Source organism: Podarcis pityusensis (genome assembly GCF_964106645.2).
Source record: "Podarcis pityusensis genome assembly, chromosome: Z".
Classification (NCBI taxonomy): domain Eukaryota; kingdom Metazoa; phylum Chordata; class Lepidosauria; order Squamata; family Lacertidae; genus Podarcis; species Podarcis pityusensis.
In genome coordinates, this window is record NC_138044.1 from 2,506,857 (window position 1) to 2,527,721 (window position 20,865).

A 20,865-nucleotide genomic window follows, 5' to 3' on the forward strand; every position below is an offset into this window, starting at 1 on the left:
CAGGGGAAGACTGTTTTGTTCTGACAGGCCTTTGGGAACTGGCTGTTATCTAAGGAAAGGGCTTTTAATAGTGCAGTGCTGCTTTCACTGCATTTTAACAGATTTGTTATATATATATATATACTTCTATTAATGTTTGACATTTTGTTAACTATTATCTTTCATATGTTTTTAGCTTTTTTGCATTTTATCAGTGCCGTTTTTAATATGTGAGTCCTTGTCTGCAGAGAAGGTGGCATAGAAATAACAACAATTTGATTGGCTAGAACATGACCCAACAGTACCCTCAGCAAACATTGGTTTGTTGGCATCCTCCCAACTGTTCTGCTGCATCACTATGCCCCTAAGTGGCATGCTCAAGTCTCAAAAGGCTTGCAAAAACAACTCTCTGCTCCAGAAATACATTTGGGCTCTGCCCCTTGAAAGCTGGTGGCGTGAATCTTCCAGAGGCTCGCCTTAATCAGAAGAGTGCAGGTGAGCTGGCTGAGAGGCCTGGAAGCCTCAGCCAGAGCCCTGGCTACAAGCGGCTTGCTCATTCTGCCCAGCTGGCATTTGTGCCATGTGCTAATAAAGCCCCTTCCTTCTCTTTTAAACCCGGAACGGGATCTCCTTTCATATCTCAACCCCATGCCACTAATCCCTCCTTTACAGACTGTTAACTTCTCCGGATTCTGAGGCCACTTGTATCATTACTGAGAGATTTGGAGGGTTTTAAGTTAATAACATGCCATCGACTCACTGGATGGCAAATGCCATCCCAGAGTGCTAAACCCCTGAATCTGCTGTGATCTCAAGCCAATAAGTGGACAAATGAAGGTATAATCTGCAAATTGCTGGGAGGACTGTCTGCTTGTGCAGGACAAGGAAACATCCCCTAATGAATACCTTGGAAAGGGCAACTCCTCCTGCAAGAACAAGCTCCCTTGCCGCCGGCGTCTTGTACCTGGGATATAGTTGCTAATAAACACAGTCCCAAAAAACAAGGGAATGAGGCCCTGAAGCTCAAGCAAGGCAGACTCACAGACTCATTTGCTCTCTCCGCAACCCATGAGAGAACAGCTGGGGCTGGTCCCCAGGAAAAACTGCCAGGGAATGCAGAGTTGAATTTACTTGATTTTGGCTCTCTGCATCCTGCCTCACATCCTGGAACCACTGGGCGGGTCCCAACATAACAACGAAGACTCATTTAAACCTCAGAGAAAATGCAATCAAAATAATGCATCAGCATCAGATAACAGCAGCAGTCATGCCCAAAGGCCTGAACGAACAGCAAGCTTCTCACCAGGCACCCGAATGGCACTACCGCAGGTGTCGACTGAATTTCAGGGTGGGAGAGGGCATTCCAGAGTGAGGGAACCACCACAGAAAAGGCCCACCCCTGCCTTATTGCCAAAGCTACAGTTCCTAGCACTGTGGCATCAATGAGGTCCTCCCCAGAAGATGTGAACTTACAGGCAGACATGAACTTACAGGCAGACAGGGAGGTGCTCCCTTAAGTATTCAAGGTCCAGGTTGTTTGGGACTCTATATATCAGAAGAATGTAAGCAGAGCCTGTTGTATATCAAAGCACCAGAACTCACTGACATTCAGTGAAGATGAATGTTAGAGGATTCAGGACAGAGAAAAGGAAGTAATTGTTCATGAAGCACAGAGTTAATCTATGGAACTCGCTCCCCCAGTAGGCAGTGCTGGCCACCAACTTAGATGGCTTTAAAAGGGAATTAACAGTAATTTATGGAGGAGAGAACTATCAATGGCCATAATGGCTATGCTCTGCAGTTGGGAGACAGCAATACTTCCAAATGGCAGCTGGTGGAAACCACTGGAGAGGAGAGTGATGCTCTTGTGCTCGAATCTTGCTTGCTGGTTTCCCACTGTGCTGGGCCCGGGGGTAACCCGTGAAACGCGGTCCAGGACCGGTCCAGAATCTGAAGGTTCTGGTGGGAGTCAGTCTGACAGGGCCGAGGCAGGACACGAGGCAGGAAACCAGGCAAGAACAGGTACAGGATCTAGCATACAGCATTGCTGCTCCCGCAACCTGCTGCGGGGGGGGGGGGGGTTCCAACAGCCTTTTATTTTTGTCAAGGTAGTGGCCGGTCCTGATCCCCCGGTGACTCACCTCCCTGTTTCACCCAAAGGCGAGCACTCTTTCTGTGAGTACTCAGGTCTCTCCTTCTCTCAGACCTTAGTCTCTGCAGCTTGGGAGACGTCGGTGGGTTACTAGACCCAGGGGCCTCCTCAGCCTCCCCTGACCCAACCGGTAGTGGAGCAGCTGGAAGAGATGGCCCAGCTGAAGGCAACAAGGGAATCCCCGCATCTGGAGCCAGGGCAGGCTCAGGCCCCTGACTCGGCCCAGCTGGTGTTTGTTGCAGGGGAACCTGTGCAGACTGGGACTCTTCAGGATCAGGCCCCAGACTTGGTTCAGGCGATGCCTGAGGCAAAGGATCCGGTGCAGACTGAGACTCCTCTGGTTCCGAGTCCGAGCCCCAGTCCCAGGCCATCACACCCACAGAGATCTGGCTGGTCATTGTGAGAACAGGATGGGCAACTGGCCTGATCCAGCAAGGCCCTTCTTCTTAGGACTTTTCTGATGGCAAGAGTTCAACAGTGGAACGGATGACCTTGGAGGTGGGGGCTCACCTTCGTTGGATGTTTTTAAACAAAGGTTGGATGGCCGTCTGTCGGGGGTTCCTTAGGTGTGATTTCTGCATTGCAGAAGGTTAGGCTAGATGGTCCTTGGGTGGCCCTTCCAACTCTACAATTCTAGGTTGTTTACTCCTAGTGTAGACAGTACTGAGCTCAATGGACCAGTGTCCAACTCTGGACAAGGCAGCTTCCTATCGTCCAAACTTTGCCTGTTTCTGCTTGAGACTGTACAGAATCTGGCAGAATGGAGCTGAGGCCCATGTCTGGGGTACTGCTGCTGCTATAAACACCTGAATGCACACATATTTGCACAACAGCACTGCAAATTTCTCTCATAGAGAAAACAGCCCCAAAAGCAAAGGGTTAAGTCTGTGTGCTCACATTTCAGGTTTTAAGGGGAGGAAACATTTCAGCTTCTGGGGAAATGCTACTGCAGGACACATTTAAATGCTGTTATGGCCCATTGGCACCTATTAATGGTAACAATTAGCACTTTCCATACCTTTTTTTTTTTTTTTTGTGCTTTCCTGAGACATGTGTCCAATGCTCTGAAAGGTTAATTTCCCGCATCTTAAATGCAAGTGCTGTGCATTTACCTCATCACCCCAGGCAAGACCAGCTCCTTCCTGACAGAGTAAACCCTCCTTGTAAAGGGATTACGCAGAGTCAGAGAGGGGAGGGCTACATTGGCTGCTGCTTGGACCTTCTGAGCTGCAGGCAGTAGAGTAGATGCTGAAGGTTGAGAGGCAGTGGGAGGCAGCCAGGTTTATGGGCACCCCAAGGGGCATACATTTAGCTTGGAGATGAGGAGACTGAGAGCTGAAACGGTGGCCATCTTTAAATGCCTGAAGGGTTGTTACGTGGGAGATGGAGCATGCTTGTTTTGTGTCGCTCCACAGGCCAGGACCCAAACCAATGGATTCAAATGACAACAAAGGAGATCCTGAATAAACGGAAGACTTTTCTTATGGTAAGAGCCATTCGGCAGTGGAAAGCGATGGACCCTCCTGTGTTGGAGGTTTTAAAAGCGAGCTTGGCTGGCCATTTCTCATGGATGCTTTAGCTGTGGTTCCTGCATTGCAGGGGCTTGGACTAGATGACCCTTGGGACCCCATTCCAACTCTGCAATTCTAAAGTGTGAAGCAATAGAGATTAAAAATGAGGGACCCACAGAGATGGGCTCGGGTGCCAAATGCATCCCCCAAGCCCTCTTCCCTGAGCCCTTGGGACTGGGTCCATGGAGACCGCCTTTACCGGCTCTGCATTGCACTTTCCTTGAGTTCTTTTCTGGCCTCATTGGAATGTGTTCTTCATCCATGTTAGTGCCTCTTGCATGTCTGGATGGAAAACATTGTGCCTGAGAATGTTTGCCTGTACAGTCATACCTCGGGTTACAGATGCTTCAGGTTGCACATTTTCGGGTTGTGCACCGCACCGAACCCGGAATTACCGGAAGAGGTTACTTCCAGGTTTCGGCGCTCACGCATGCGCAGAAAACTAAATCGCGCTTTGCGCATGCGCAGAAGCGCCCAATTGCAACCCACGCGTGCGCAGACGCGCCGCTGCAGGTTGCGAACGCTGTGGGTTGCGAACGTCCCTCCCGCACGGATCACGTTCGCAACCCACTGTATAGGCATCTACCTGCCTTGGGAAACACTTTGGGGGTGAAGTCAAGCTGTTGGAAGGTTGCAGCGCCTGCAGTGGCTGTAGAGACCAATGCTGGAGAGACATGTTTTGTTGCAGCTGGGGCAGAGGAAAGCATATGGTTGCGCTGCTGCAGATGCACCAGGGCTTTTCTTCTTTCTGTGTTCCTCCCAGTGCTCGTTCCTCCTCTGGTCACTGCTATGGATGCAAGACCTGACTATGTCTCCAGGCACTGCAGTCATCTGCAATGGATTCCCACACAGCAGGGTTGATGATGTTGCCAGCCTTCACGTCACATTCTCAGACATATTTGTCACCAGTGCTTTCCCCCGGGGTACTCAGGGGTACTCAGTACCAGCACCTCTTTTGTTGTTGTTAAAAAGCGTGACACTTACTGTAAGAACTTCCAAGGTGAGTACCAGCACCTATTTTTTCCAGAAAAAAAGGCACTGTTTGTAACACAGAGTTGGTCTGCCAACAGGCCTAGTGCCTGAAGCCAGCTCCCCGTTGAGCACTGTATGGGAGACTTATTCTGGAAGATAAGACTGTGATTTCGAGGAGATAGTGATCTAACATGGTCATCTCTTCCTGCCTCTGTTTAACTATCTATCCCTTCCTGGCCTCTGTTTACTTCCTCTCTATCCCTTGTAAAATGTCTTTGATGGTTGATTTTGACGTATGGTCTGGTGGCAAATGGCTAAAACCTGCACTGGCTAGTATCTACCTTTGATTTGGGGTCTGGTGGAGGGCCTTTTGACCGTCTTTGATGTAGAGCAGATGAATCAGATAGCTTTTGAGCATGGCAGTGGACGTTTGTGCACAGGCTGTTGGCCGCAGAGCTGTGCAGATGAAGGCTACCTGGCGGTCACTTCGCCATTTCTTCAGGGCTTCCCAGTGGTAGGTTGAAGTGCTTTCTTTGTAATGTATATACAGGTGAAACTCGAAAAATTAGAATATCGTGGAAAAGTTCCTTTCTTTCAGGAATTCAACTTCAAAGGTGAAACTCATATATGAGATTGACTCATGACATGCCAAGCGAGATCTGCTTCTACTTCTCAGAGGTCCAATCTTGCTCAATTTGCAATCCTTGTTTTGCTGATTTCATTGAATATTTACATTTTCTGAGATTGTTAATTTGGGGTTTTCATCAGCTATATGCCACGATCATCGCAATGATCACAAATCAAGGCTTGACACATCTCACTTAGCATATCATGAGTCTATCTCATCTATGAGTTTCACCTTTGAAGTTGAATTCCTGAAATAAACGAACTTTTCCACGATATTCTAATTTTTCGAGTTTCACCTGTATTGCTTGTTGTTTGGGAATAAAATCTGTAATCTTCTCACTCACATGTGTTTGTATTGCTTCTGAATCTAATTTTAAAAGAAACGTCTTGCATTTGGCAAGACAAGCCCATCCTTGAGGGTCCTGCTACCTTCCATTCTGTGGACATGGCCATGCCATCGTTGATGTTGTTGAGACAGAAGTGCCAACATGCTTTGAATATGGACTTGGGACAGCACCCTTTTTGGGGGGCTCTGTCTTGCCATGTGATGCCCAAAATTTTCCTGACATAGCACATGTAGAAGGCAACGAGGCATCACTCCTGGCTGTGTGTGTATGTTTGTCTGCGTGCATATGTAGAAACTTCTGCGTCTTTTGTGGAATGAAGCCTGCTGTGATAAGGTAAGAGTTACAGCCACCATTGCTCTCCCTTCTTTTCCCTTTGCCTTGGCCCTCAAGCGGCATGTGGGCCCTGGAAAGTTGCTCACAAGGGAGTATAGCCCTCATGCCGGAAAGTTTTCTCTCCTTCTAACCCACAGAATGGCCACAACTGGGCAAAGAAAACAGGAAACCAGGCTGCCAAAAGCACAGGGCAAAAAACAACAATAAAAAAGCAGTGAATTTGCCACCCAGAATTTGGCCCCCGCCAGCTGCTTTTGAATAACCCCCTCATCCTAGTTTCTGAGCAAGCTACTGTTCTAAGCAACATCCACCAATGTACTATTTACTGGCATTTTTACTTGTGTTTCCATCAAGTTGCAGCAATGCCATGATATGCTCTCCATAAGGTGACCAGTTGGGTCTAACGCAGAGCATCCATGGTCAAAACCTTGCTCTTTAAGGAAGCCTTTCGGGTTGGCCAAGCCTGTGGCCATCTCTCAATATGCAGCTTTCCAGGGCTGCTTGGGGGATTTGGTGAAAGCAAATTCTTATAAGAACTGACCTGAATCCACCCTCACAGACAGAACACAAAGATCAGGGTGCATTCTTTCTTGGTCTTATACTTTCCTGAATTCTGCGGCGCAGTTTTCAGTTTAAAAGCAACCAAACAGCATCTTAAAGAACTATATTTTAAGATATAATATAAGAGCCCAAGGGAGAACCTGCTGGATCAGGTCCATACCCAGATGCTTGTGGGGAACCAGCAAGTAGGACCTGAGCACAAGAGCCTTCTTCTCCCCTGCTGTGGTTTCCAGCAACTGATGTTCAGAAGTATAGTGGTAGGTACCTCGGGTTAAGAACTTAATTCGTTCCGGAGGTCCGTTCTTAACCTGAAAGTGTTCTTAACCTGAGGTACCACTTTAGCTAATGGGGCCTCCCACTGCCACTACGCGATTTCTGCTCTCATCCTGAAGCAAAGTTCTTAACCTGAGGTACTATTTCTGGGTTAGCAGAGTCTGTAACCTGAAGCGTCTGTAACCTGAAGCACCTGTAACCCAAGGTACTACTATACAGGTGCCTCTGACCGTGGAGGCAGAGCACAGCCATTATGGCTAGCAGCCATTGATATCCCTCCTCCATGAATTTTTCCCAATCCTCTTTTAAAGCCCTCCAAGTTGATGACCATCACTACCTCCTGCAAGAAGAAGAGTTTGGATTTGATACCCCGCTTTATCACTACCCTAAGGAGTCTCAAAGTGGCTAACATTCTCCTTTACCTTCCTCCCCCACAACAAACACTCTGTGAGGTGAGTGGGGCTGAGAGACTTCAGAGAAGTGTGACTAGCCCAAGGTCACCCAGCAGCTGCATGTGGAGGAGCAGGGAAGCAAACCCGGTTCACCAGATTACGAGTCCACCACTCTTAACCACTACACCACACTAGCTCTCTCACACTGGTTCCACAGTATGCAATGCCTCAAGAAATCCTTTCTATTATCGGTCCTGGATGTCACGTATTCTAGTGTTGAGAGAGAGGGAGAGAAACATTCCTCTATCCACTTTCTCTATGACGTGCATAATTTTTTAAAAAAAACTTCTATCATGTTGCCTCTTACTCGCCTCTTCTCTAAGCTAAAAAAGTCCCAAATGATACATTCCTCGCCCCCCCCACCCACTTGATCATTTTGGCTGCCCCTTTCTGAACCTTTCTGAGCTCTACAATTTAGAAATATGTTCAGAATGTGTTTAGAAATGTGCATTTAGGGAGAAATTATGCGTTGAAACACTTATTTAATATGGAGGTTTCACGTGAATTATTATTTATTGTCATGATTATTTGCAGGGAGGTGCAGTAATGAGACAGAACAGACACATGCAAAAGCAATGTGAGCCAGATCTATATTGTTCATCCCTCATTATTCCCCTCACTCCTTTTTCTGAGTATTATTGGTTTGGGAGTTCTGTTGAAATGACTATATATATATTTGCCCTGCATTAGTATGTTTTCTCAACCTGAGTTTGATTCTTATTGTGTTTGATCATTTTACAGTCAGCCACCTTGTTATTTATTTATTTATTTATTTAAAACAAGTACCTATCACTATTTTCAAAAAAATCAATAATTTCTGTACGTTTAACAAACATTAAGAGAAACAAAGTCCAAACAAGCATCTATAAGGAAAGCAGGATATAGCACTTAAATAAAACAATAAAGTAAAGGAAAGATCATTCAAGGTACTGATTATGTTTCTTGCTTGCCTGCTTGCCTATTGGTCTGCACCACAGCGACTCTGGAAACAGAGAAAATGGGAAAAGTTGGGCCAATCAGGGTAGATCAGAGGTGACATGAGGTCACAGGCTAAGATTTGACCAGAACTGGAAAAGCTTGCAGGTATGACCAGCTTCCAGCCAATCAGAAGGCCAAGCTGGGAAGGCCAATCAGGGATGGCAATGTCCTTTAAAATGGCAGAGACGGGGCAGGCCTGCAGACTTGACAAAATCAAGTTCTAATTCATTCAGATATGAGCCGTCATCAGCTGTGCTCTAGCTGAAAATTCAGGTCAACAACCATCCCAGGTAGCTCAGGTAGAAGTGTGCAGCAGAAGCAATAGCCGAAAGAGAAAAGAAAAGAAGAGGGAGAGGGAGAGGGAGAGGGAGAGGGAGAGGGAGAGGGAGAGGGAGAGGGAGAGGGAGAGGGAGAGGGAGAGGGAGAGGCCTGGCATGGGGGGGTCTGCGGGAGCCAGCTGGAGCTGGTTAGCAAAAGCAGTGGAGGAATCTCCTACGGGCACCTCGGCAGGAAACTTAAGCCAGGGACGGGGAGCAGAAGGAGGAGGCTGGGTTGCACAGAGTCTACATCTGCAAAAGTTAAAGCCTGACCAAACATTCCTGAGAGACAACTCACCTAAGAGGAGAAGCAGCGGTGGCCGTCAGAGACCCCCATGCCATGGCACCCAGGACAGCTCTGAAGCCGAGCAGCGGGAGGGGGTGACTTCATCGGGCGCTGGAATGGAATTTGGTACCTGGCGCTGGAATGCCGTTTGAGCCAGGAAAGGTGGAAAGCCGCCCAGGGTAGGCAGCAAAGGGGCTGCCGGTACTCTCCTTGCTGTAAGGGGGAGCACAGCCCAGAAGCAGCCTTCAGGCAGAGAGTGAATCTGGCTGCCGTCAGTTCAGGTGGAAGTCAGGGAGTGACTGAGGAAGGTCTGGCAAGGCTAGAAAGACCTGTCTGCGTGCCAAGCCAGGAGAACAGCAAGGGAGCACAGAACTTTGCAGATGAACCTCATTTCTCCTCAAAAGTGAACACGGCCAATGAAAGACCGGTTCCCTCATCACCTGACACTCCAGTGCTGTGCAGCCCATTGGCAGGGAGATTTTGACACCTCCTGGTTCTCCGAAAGGGGTGGTGTTTTTCTGCAGAGTGAGGTGGAACTGGATTTACCTGTCCCTTCCCTGCTTTGCATCTGCCAAAGAACTCTCATTATCTTAATGAGCTCAGGTGTTTCCCATCCAGCTATCATCTAAGCAGCTTTAATTGCAGTTTTATCCAGAGCAAACCGCAAGAAAGGGAGAAGGAAGTTCGCAAACTAGTGATGGGCCCCTTGCAAGGAATTTGTATTCTCTGGCTGTACGTTATCTTTGAAAACCGAGCTGTGAGGAGGAGGCAGGGAAGGAGGCCACAGACATTCCTCTCCTCGTTCTCCTGCCTCCTCCCACTGTCAAATTTTAGACTGTAGGCCTCTTGGAGCTGGGACCTGACTTTATATGTTCATATAACAACAAAGCACCTTGTCCATTGCTGGGGGCTAAGAATGGACTAAGAATTAGAGGAGAAAGAAAGCACACAATGGCTTCTGTCATGGGCCAGGGGCCAGGGAATGCCAGGAGACTGCACCCATTGCCTCTGAGGGGAAGCAAAAGAATCCCCACCTGGCACAATACATCAGAAGCTCCAGGGAGCTCCTTGCCAGAAAGGACATTTGGCATCATCTGCCACCTGTCCTGGGGCTGCAGAAGTAAAGGACATAAGAACATATGAAGATCCTACTAGATCAGGCCAACGACCTATGTGGTCCAGCAACCTGTCCTCTTGGTTTTTTCGCCTATGTCGTAGCAACTTGTCACAACTTTCTGGTATTGGTGGTTAGGCACTGGAATATGTGTGCTGTGTTGGAGGATTGGGTATGGGCCATCATCTACCCCTCCTCTTTTGGGTATTCCGTTACAGGAACCCGGTGGTCATGGATCCTGTCCGATGCCCTGCTGGTGGCTAGAAGAAGAAGAAGAAGAGTTTGGATTTGATATCCTGCCTTTCACTCCCTTTAAGGAGTCTCAAAGCGGCTAACATTCTCCTTTCCCTTCCTCCCCCACAACAAACACTCTGTGAGGTGAGTGGGGCTGAGAGACTTCAAAGAAGTGTGACTGGCCCAAGGTCACCCAGCAGCTGCATGTGGAGGAGCGGAGACACGAACCCCGTTCACCAGATTACGAGACTACTGTTCTTAACCACTACACCACACTGTCTCTCGAGCCATGGCACGACCCCCAGTGACGTCATGGGGAAGCTTCCAGTTGTATTTGCATCAACAAGCTCCTCCCGCTGGTTGTCAACCCTGAAATGACTCCCTGCTGAGTCGGGTGGAGTCATGTATTGCTGTTTTATCCAATGCCTAAGCCAATACTACTCACATGCTGTAACCAATAAAGTTGTGGTTTGTCCATTAACCAAAAATAATGTGTCTTTGTGTCTTATTATAATCCTATGGTGGTGGGTCCTCGACTCACAACCTGTTCTCACGGTGGCCAAGCAGATTCTCCAATGGGAAACTCACAAGCAGGAGCTGAACACAAGAGCAATACTCCCCTCCTGTAGTTTCTAGCAACTAGTATTCAGACGCATTTCCTGCCTTCGACTATGGAAGCAGAGCAGAGCTAGGAGGCACCAAAAGCCTTGTTCTCCATGGATATGTCCAATCCTATATATATGCATGAAATCCATGTTGGTGACCATCACTGCCATCTATGGGATGTGAGTTTGCTGTGCTGCGTGAAGAAACACTGTTTTTTAATCCATCCTGAATCTTATGAGAGAGGGAGAAAAGCTGTCCTCTGTCCACTTTTTCCATAGATGCATCATTTTCTAAACTTCTGACTTTCTCAGAAAATTTCCACACTGAAAAGTCCCAAACATTGTAGCCTTTCTTCAGCGGGGCCACGCCATTATGATCTCATCCACCAGCCAGAGGAAAACAGAGCTATTCAAGCCAGGAAACCAGCATTGGAAGATCTGCCTGAACCTAACGGGGCATCAATGGCCCCTTGCAGATCCCCACTTGCTTCTAGCCATGAAGTCCAATTTCTCCTGCTTCTCTCCCTTTCCCCTCCACTCTCTTTTCCTTGAGTGAGGTCAACCTCTCCTTCTCCCTCTATCTGGGAGCTGCTTTGGAAGACCACAAACTGTCTGAAAAGTGGGATAAAAATATAGCAAACAAGGGAAGAAAGCTTCTTCTTTGGCAATCACTTGTAACCGAGTAAGATTGTTTTCTATAAACACAGTTTTAACAATGAGTGCGTAGGTGACTGTGGAGGCCAATTCTGGACCCACACGTCCTTCCACAGTGGGGACATTGGTTTCCGGGCGGGAGTTGATCACGGTGTGGATTTGCCAAGCGTGCCTTCCTCTTAGCATGTTTTTCCCTTGCGTCCTGAGTTCGAGTGTCTTCTGAGCCCATGACACCTTTGGTAAAGGCTGCTCTCCAATAGTGGAGGAAGGGGGTGGGGGTGGGTACGGGCACCATGGCAGCAGAGCACCCTAGGACAGCCCAGCCACCACCTTCCTCTCAGCCGCGGCTGCCCTGTAGAGGGCTCAGCGCTGCCAGAAAATGTTAGATGCTTCCTTCACAGGAGGGTGCATTTATTCGGACGGGGTGCCCTGCCCACTTGGATGCTCTGACCCTTTCATGTGGGTGTGCATGTACCCCCCTCCCACCCCAAGTGCCGGCGGGGGTTGCTATGCCGGTGGAAGGCAGAGAAGGATACACCTGCAGTTCTTGCCATCCAAATATCTTCTAGGGATTGCAGAAGTTCCCAATTCCCCAGTCTTGGGTTTGAAAGTGGAACCAAAACATTTAAGAATTTCCCATTATTCCAGTTTGTATTTCAGAGTTCTGCACAGAGTGCAGGACATACAATACGATAATCTTTATTGTCATTGTCCCATACGGAACAACGAAATTGAAAATTCTACATCAGACATTCAAAAACCAACAAGCCTGCTATCCAAGCTATCCCAGCCTGGTTAGCCCCCTAAAAACTCTGATACCCCATAATTAAATATAATATGCTCCCACAGAGACTACCTTACATTGCGTTTAAAACCAAAATCGCATTTGGATAGAAACTGTTTCTCAGGCAGCTAGTCCTAGTCTTTATAACCCTGTACTTTCTTCCGGAAGGCAGAAGCTGGAAGAGATCATTTCCGGGGTGTGCACTATCCTGCGCTATCTCTGCAGCTTTCTTATGACACCTGGAAGCATAGATTTGATCCAAGGTGGGAAGAGTGCACCCAATTATTCTCTCCATAGTCTTTACAACCCTGGACAGCGTTATTTTTCCCCTGACTGTGCAGCTCCCAAACCACACACAGAGACCATAAGTTAATACTCTCAACAGTACAATGGTAAAATGCCATCAACAGGTCCTTTGAGAAATTATTTTTCCGGAGGATTCTCAGAAAGTATAACCTCTGCTGTGCCTTCTTCATCAGGTCTTTACTGTTTTCTAACCAGGTTAGGTCATCTCTTAACTCCACCAGGGCCGTCTTACCCATAGAGGCTAGTGGCGTGGGGCGCCAGGGTGCCAAGTTCTGGAGGGTGCCAGGGAAGAAGCGGAGTCTGGGCGCGGCGCCTCCCGGCATCAGCTCGCTTCCCTAGCCTGCTTCCGCCCATGCCGCGCTGAAGCAGCGCCACGCCCAGAGCCTCTGTCTGCCATGGCCACTGCGGCACGAAGCGGCCAGCTGAGCTGGGAGGCGCCGTGTCCAGCCTCTACCTCTTCCCCGCTGGAGGAGCCGCCCTACAGGCGCTGCCCGCCTCCTCCAGCCCTACCGGCAGTGCCGTCCTCCCTAAAAAAAGTCTGGGAAATAGGGTGGGGGTGCACCGGAGGGAGCTTTGCACCACTGTGCCAGATATGCTTAAGACGGCCCTGCAGGACATGTGCAGTTTGCCAGAGATCTGCATCTCCCTGACACCTCTTGCATTACAGTCACACTCACCCGTGTCTCACCAGTGTGCATTGATCTAAACAAACAACAGAAAACACTGCAAGAAGCTGTTTTTTAATGTGACAGAATCAAGAGCCCTTTTCTGCAGTTTAATGCAGACTGATGAAAAACAAATCCACCAAAAAGCAAGCTTATTATTTGTTTGTTGCATTTACACAGTTTTTCTTCAAGGAGCTCAAGGTGGCATACATGGTTCTCCCTCATTTACTCCCTACAACAACCCTGTGAGGTAGGCAAGGCTGAGAGGCAATGACTGGGCCAAAGTCACATCCTGTAAGCTTCATGGCAGAGTGGGGATTTGAACCCTCACCTCCCAGGTCCTTGTTTAGCACTCTAGCCACAACCCCACGCTGGCTGTCTCTTAGTGTGACTGTACATGTGGTTCATATGACTGTGTTGATTGCATTAGGTTCTTTCTGTGCAGTGTCTCAACAATAGTCCAAACAGGAAGAAAAATATCCTGGAAAAAAGTGACTGGAAAAAGTGGAGTGCCACAGGGTTCTTCAACATCTTTATAAATGCCTTGGATGAAGGAATTGAGGGGGTGCTCCTCAAATTTGCAGATGGCACCAAATTGGAATGGGTAGCTCAACATCAAGGGGCCTGGCCCCTGCCAGCAAATATTGAGGGGTCCGAAGACCCCTCCACCCTGGTATGCCTGCTCTAGGCCATGGATTTCTTCACAAGTATACACATCCTTTACATATAATGATGCTCCCCCTTCCTTTCTGTTTGGTTTTTTCCTTTTGAATATTTTATACCCTTCAATTCCTACATTCCAGTCATGGGTCTCATCCCATGATGTTTCAGTAATGCCCACCAGGTCATATTTGCTATCCTGTATTAAAAGCTCCAATTCGTCTTGCTTGGTTCCCATACTCTAAGCATTTGTGTAGAGACACAAATTAGAAGTGCAACAGGAATGACGGGGACGCAAATTCATGGTGCAACAGGAAACACAAAGGGGGTGCAAATCAGTGGCAGAACAGGAAATATAGGGGGATGCAAATCAGTGGTGCAACAGGAAACGGGGGACACAAATTCATGTTTGTCCCTTTCCTCTTGAACAGGTCATACCCCTCAATTCCTACATTCCGGCCATGGGTCTCATACCACAATATTTCAGTAATGCCTACCAGGCACTGGCAAAGGAACAGGGGGCGGGGGGAGCGAACCGCCCCCGTCACCATCGGGGAGGGGGGTATCATCGCGGCCACCCCCGGATATGCGTCGTGCACCCCCCACCACACCAGGCGTCACGCCCCCACGGGTAACACGCCACGCTCCCGTGGGCTGCATGCCACGCCCCCAGGACGCACACCATACCCCTGCAGGTGACATGCCATGCCCCCAGGATGCGCACCAGCCCCACCCCCACCTGCTCTCTGCCCCCGGTGCTGGAGCATGCAGCTTCGCCACTGCTACCAGGTCATATTTGCCATCCTGAATTAAAAGCTGCAATTGGTCTGGCTTGGTTCCCATACTCTGTGCATTTGTGTAGAGACAACTGAAACCACGAGTCCTTCCCTCCAGCTGCTTCCTTCTTGTACTTTCTTGCCCTTTAGCAGGTTTCTGGAACATCCCCTCAGCTTGCTGAGCATCAATGTAGCTATTATCCCCAGTTCCATGTGTTCTTCTGTCGTCTGTAATGTTGCCTCCTTCCCCCTAAAGTTCTAGTTTAAAGCTCTCCTGACCACCTTCATGAGACTCTTAGCAAACACATTCTTGCCACCCGCTGTGAGGTGCAGCCCATCTCTTGCCAAAAGTCCTTCCTCAAGGAAGCGGGGACCATGATCGAAGGAACAAAACCCTTCCTGACAACACTACCTGCACAGTCAGTGGTTTACCTCCAGGATTTCCCTCTCTCTTCCTGGGCCACGACCTTCAACAGGAAGGAGTGATGAAAAGACCACCTGTGCCCCAAGACTCTTCAGCTCCATGCGCAGACTCCCATAGTCCCTTGCTATATGTTAAAGGCTCTGTGTGTCAGTATCATTTGTACCCACATGAGTCTGAAGGAAGCGGGAGTGGTCAGTGGGCTTGATAACACGTGGCAACTTCTCCGCCACATCGTCAATCTTTGCACCTGGAAGACAGCACACCTCCCGGGACATCCTGTTTCCTCTGCACACTGCTGCCTCTCTTCCCCTCAGTAGGGAGTTATCTGCCACCTTCTCATGTCTCTTCCTATTCTGGGGAGGGCCAGGAATCGTTCTATGTGCTGTGCCTTCCAAAGCCTGCTTGGAGTGCTCTAAGTCTGCACCTGCTGCTCTTGAGTCTTCCCCTCTTGTCTACTGGAGCTTATTTTGATATCGTGGGGGTAAGTTACAAAGGCAGGAACCTTATGGCTCGAGTATTTCCTTCTCCTTCCTTGTTGAAAGGATAAAATGGGGAGGAGGAGAAGTATCTATGCCACCCTGAGCACCTTGGAGGAAAGGCGGGATATAAATGTCAAAAAGAAGCAAATAGGTAACAAAACACTCAGTCTTGTGGACGGCAGAATTTACACTCAACTTTGGCTGAGCACACTGAGGACTAGCACAAACAATTCTGGATTGGGAGAAAACCTGAATTTTTGCGCTACAAACAGATTGTTGTTATTCAGTTTCTATCCTGCTCTTCCTCTTGCAGTGTATGCAGTGTGTAACTGTATCTGGAATGTTTTAACCAGTGCTAAGAAAAGAGGTGCCGGAACTCACCATGAACACCTCCCTTGTTCTCTTATAATAGCAATGGTACCCACTGGAACTTTGTTCTGGTAAGTTCCAGCTGAAATAAAGCCCTGGTTTTAACTATTTTTGGAATGGTGGGTTTTCAAAAACCATTTTCCTGCGGATGTGTTTGCTGCCATGGGCTCTTTAGGGAAGATGGTGGGGGATATAAATCCAATAAATTAATATATGTACCCCTCCTCCCTTTTCCGTTTCATAAAAGGTCAAGCTCCAACAGCACGGGGAAGGCTTTCCTTTTATGTCCAGCATCACATTTAAACCAGGCTCCATACACGATCCCTTAGACGACTCAACAGCCCTGCTCTCCTCTTTTGCCTCCGGCACCCATATTCTGCTCATCAGATTTGTGTTTCTTGGTCGCCATCTCATCAGCATCCTTTGAGGAAGGCAGAGCTGAGCCCGCACAGCTCCAAGTGAAATTAAGCAATTGCATCGCTAGAGGGCACTAACGCTTCTTCAGCAACTCATTCAAGAAGGAATGGGGGGAGAGAAAACACCTGTGCTAGGGCTAAGATGTAGGCCTGGGGTGTGTGATCTACAGACACAGGAACACACAGGCACACCCAGAGTGAAATTTCACTAGCATTATAAGCACTCATTTTGCTATCTCCCATAACAATCCCCACCCAAGAAGGAACTTTCAAAATTTGTCCATCGTTCTGCTTCAGTTGAAAGTTGGTGGCAACTTCAGGCAACTTCAGTACTAATGGGATGACTAACGAGGCATCAGCCAATCGATCTCTTCATTATGGTCAATGGTCAGTGTTCAAGGCCATTCAAGCAATGTTGGGAGACAAGGGGGAAGCTACCCAGTGCAGCATCCCGAAAATAAAATAAAATAGTACGCTTGTAATCCTGAGGAATGTTTGAAAATGTGTAAGAAATGCTTGCCGAAACCTTGGAAGCCAGGATAGCTCATATCCTGTGTAGAAGAGGGGATTTTAGTAGATGCAGGTTCTCTTATTCACTGTGTGGGGATCTACACATGCTGATATCCCCTCTTTTCTACGCAAGAGTCAACTCATCCCACCTGTGGACTTCCTACAATAGTATTTCAAATCAAATCTGGACTTATGAAGCTGCCTTAGATGAGGTCTGGCTATTTGTCTATCTAAGCCAGTACAGTGGTGCCTCGCAAGACGAAATTAATCCGTTCCGCGAGTCTCTTCGTCTTGCGGTTTTTTCGTCTTGCGAAGCACGGCTATTAGCGGCTTAGCGTCTGAGCAGCTATTAGCGGCTTAGCGGCTTAGCAGCTATTAACGGCTTAGCGGCTTAGCGGCTATTAACGGCTTAGCGGCTTTAAGAAAAAGGAAACAAACTCGCAAGAACTCGCAAGACATTTCGTCTTGCGAAGCAAGCCCATAGGGAAATTCGTCTTGCGGAACGACTCAAAAAACGCAAAACCCTTTTGTCTAGCGAGTTTTTCGTCCTGCGAGGCATTCGTCTTGCAGGGCACCACTGTATTGTATTGTCTTGTCTACTCTGACTGTCAGTAGGGCTTCAGGCCTACTACCTAATTTTACTTTATTTTTAAGAAAAACCTGAGGATGTCGGGGATTGAACTTGGGACATTCTATGTTCAAAGCTAATGCTCCTTTGCTGAGTTTGGTTGCTCCACATTGCCACCAGCCCATTTGGGTTCTGCCCCTCCAGACATTACCCCATCCCCCCCCAAACCCTCTCAGTAATAATGACCCCCCTTTCAGACTTTTAGCACCCCCAAATGTCAAGTCTTAATGGTATGGTCTGTTATGTAAATGAACATGAGCCACAATTGCACCAGAGACCTCATTCATCTTGCTAATGAAGCACCATCAGCACAACATCTGTTTCCCCCTTGCAACAGGCGGGAAAATGTTTTCAAAAAGAGCTGCTTCTGTTTTTTAAGAGAGTTTCTTCTTGCTCTACAATTATGTGATTCTAATTCTCTCAATGAGCAACACTTCTACTAGCTGTTATTTATCTATCTGCTGCCCTGCGTGAACTCCCAGAACTGTCATTGCCGTCAGGCTTGACAGCAAGAAACCAGCCCGGGAATTAAACTGCTCAAAGTGTCTTGTTTGGCTCTTGTTACTACAAAGTCGGCAGACCCCTCCCCGCAAACCGTTTCCATGGATTATCTGCTTCTAGAGGGCTGCCATTTTATTCTCAGAGCAGAGGCTTACTGTTCCCATTGTGCAACCTAGTGATAGAACATGGTCATCAGGACTAGCAGGGCAAATGCAGAGAGAATTCCGCATGGGTGTAGCCAGGATTTTTTAGGGGAGGGCAGGCCTTTTGTTGGGGGGGCAGGTCTTTTGTTAGGGGGGCAGAACCTCAGTTTGCTATATATTTTAATTTATTATAATTTAGTTAGGGGGGCAGCTGCCCGTCCTTGGCTACGCCCATGGGTCCTGATAGGATTTGCACCCTAGGCATGCTCTAGTTTCAGAACCCAAGAAATCCACACACACAACACAGTGATTAGTACAATGGAAGATTATAGAGGTCTTGTCCTGTACTGAAATTATATCCTCAGATTCAGAAATATTAGCCTCTGATCTCAGATAGTTGCAGGTTGTGTGGTGTTGTGGTGGCACTTTGGACATGCTCAGAGGCACTGCAACATTCTCAGCTGTCACTTCAATGGTGGCTGGTGCTTATTGGGACTGGTAGGGTGAAAGGCAATAAACCAACAGCAGGTGGCGCCAGAGCCAATGAATGACGGAATTCAGTAATTCTGGTTTTGTACCCCATCCTCCTCATCTACAAGTGCAAAACTGAGATGGAAGAGGAGGAGGAAACTGGAAGACAAGGCCACCCCCTGGACAGGATGTAGGTAAGTAGGAAGGTAGGCTGGTAGGGGCTGACTAAGGGCAGAATGGGGTTGGCGGGGGCAAGGCCCCAGTCATCCTCATGGACCAGCCTGCATTGGTGGTGAAACCTGAACTCAAACAGGGTTCCTGCTTTTAGCTCTCCAGGGGGTCCTTTTTTACACAGTTATCTCAGACTGAAGGACAGCTTTAAAAGAGGGGCCACTGCCATCATCCATGAATGAGCGTCTCCACCCCCATCGTTCAGCTCAAACACTGAGGTCCAGCTCCGAGGGCCTTCTGGCGGTTCCCTCATTACGAGAAGTGAGGTTACAGGGAACCAAGCAGAGGGCCTTCTCAGTGGTGGCGCCCACCCTGTGGAACACCCTCCCTTCAGATGTGAAGGAAATAAGCAGCTATCTTATCTCTAAAAGACACCTGAAGGCAGCCCTGTTCAGGGAAGTTTTTAGTATTTAATGCTGTATTGTTTTTAAAACTCGATTGGGAGCCGCCCAGAGTGGCTGGGGAAATTGAGCCAGATGGGCAGGGTACAAATAATAAATTATTATTATTATTACTATTATATAAAATGCCAAAAAGGAGGGAGCTACATGGGCCTCCAAAGGAAATCTATAGAATTGTAGAGTTGGAAAGGGCTTCATGGATCTTGTAGTCGACCCCCTTGCAATCAAGAGAATCCCTGAGAGAGGAACATCCAACCTCTGCTTAAAAACCTCCAATGAAGGAGAGTCCAACACCTTCTGAGTCAGTCCATTCCACCGCTGAACGGCTCTTACCCACAGAAATGTCTTCCTAATGTTTAGTCAGAAACTCCTTTTGTTATGTAGTGTAGTTTCACCCTGGGCCAACAGGGGGATACTGTATATAGTTTTCACTCAGGTCTGTAGATAGTTTTCACTCAGGTCCGCGCCAGTTATTTTTGGCGGGAACTCTGGGCTGTTGTGGTTACAATGTTGATAGCCGACTGCCTATAAATACAGGCCGGCTGAGCTGTTCGCAGTCAGTTCTATTCCAGCTTGCCATAATAAAGAGCTACTTGAAGAAATCGCTGTGCCGGCTGCTATGTCAACCCACGACTCAACACTGGCGACGAGGATGGGATGGATGGACATCAGAGCACAGCCAGATGCGGCCAGCCTCTGAACTGAGCTGAATCACTGAGCTGAATCACAGAGCGAAATCACTGAGCGAAATCACTGGGCAGAACCAATTCAGAGCTGACTGTTCTGGCTAGAGCACTGTGTTCCATCCATCGCCCTTCACGCCGGCATCGGAATCATGGCTTCACTTGTGCCTCTACTGCCGTTTGCGCCAGCCTCTGAATCATGGGACTCCTACCTCGCTCGGTTCGACTGCTACCTCCAAGCCAACGAGCTGACAGCAGTATCAAAGGATCGGAAGCGGGGCCTATTCCTCAGCCTCTGTGGGCCTAAGGTGTTTGAGACGGCCCGAGCGTTGATTCCGCCTGAAGCAGTCCAGGCAACACCATGGGACACGATCCAAGAGAAGCTCCGCAACCACTACGCACCAAAGCCGTCCAAGATTGCTGCCCGCCATGCGTTCTACCACCGGAACCAGGCAGAGGGGGAGTCAATCAACAACTACACCACCGCCCTGCGACAGGCTGCAATGCACTGTGAGTTCCGAGACTTAGACGATGCCCTGATGGATCGAATCGTCTGCGGGGTCCGGGACATCCATCTGCAACGGCGCCTCCTAGCCAAGCCAGACCTCACGCTACAGAAAGCCATTGAGGAGGCTGTGGCCTCAGAAGCTGCTGAACGCTCCGCCCAGGAGATCCGCAAGTCCAGCAGCCCGCGTCTTGCTAGGGAGCCAGTTCCGGTGCATCATGAAGAGGCCAGCAGTGAGGAGGCATCCTCCAGTGAAGACGATGACGTGCACCAGACAAAGCGGGAGCGCAGGAAGTTCCAACAGAAGTCCAAGGGCCAACCGGAATGTGCTGGCTGCGGAGGCAACCATTCCCGTGCCAAGTGTCGATTCAGAGACGCCATCTGTAGGAAGTGTTCCAGAAGGGGCCACATCGCTAAGGTCTGCCGATCGGCTCCGTCTGACACCCCCCCTTCATCGA

The 20,865-nt window shown here is 48.6% G+C and overlaps 1 protein-coding gene across 8 annotated transcripts in view; it reads right to left on the bottom strand.

Annotated features, from left to right (window-relative positions):
- DAB2IP (DAB2 interacting protein) overlaps nucleotides 1-20,865 on the bottom strand; it is a 316,629-nt gene that overhangs the window by 223,917 nt on the left and 71,847 nt on the right. Inside the window, exon 1 of one of the 8 annotated variants that reach the window (XM_080990831.1) lies at nucleotides 8,861-9,257. The exons of the other annotated variants lie outside the window; for them this stretch is intronic. The gene's annotated coding sequence lies outside the window, so the exon portion shown is untranslated. Of the gene's footprint in view, nucleotides 1-8,860; nucleotides 9,258-20,865 lie in introns of those variants that run through there. 8 annotated transcript variants of the gene reach the window in all.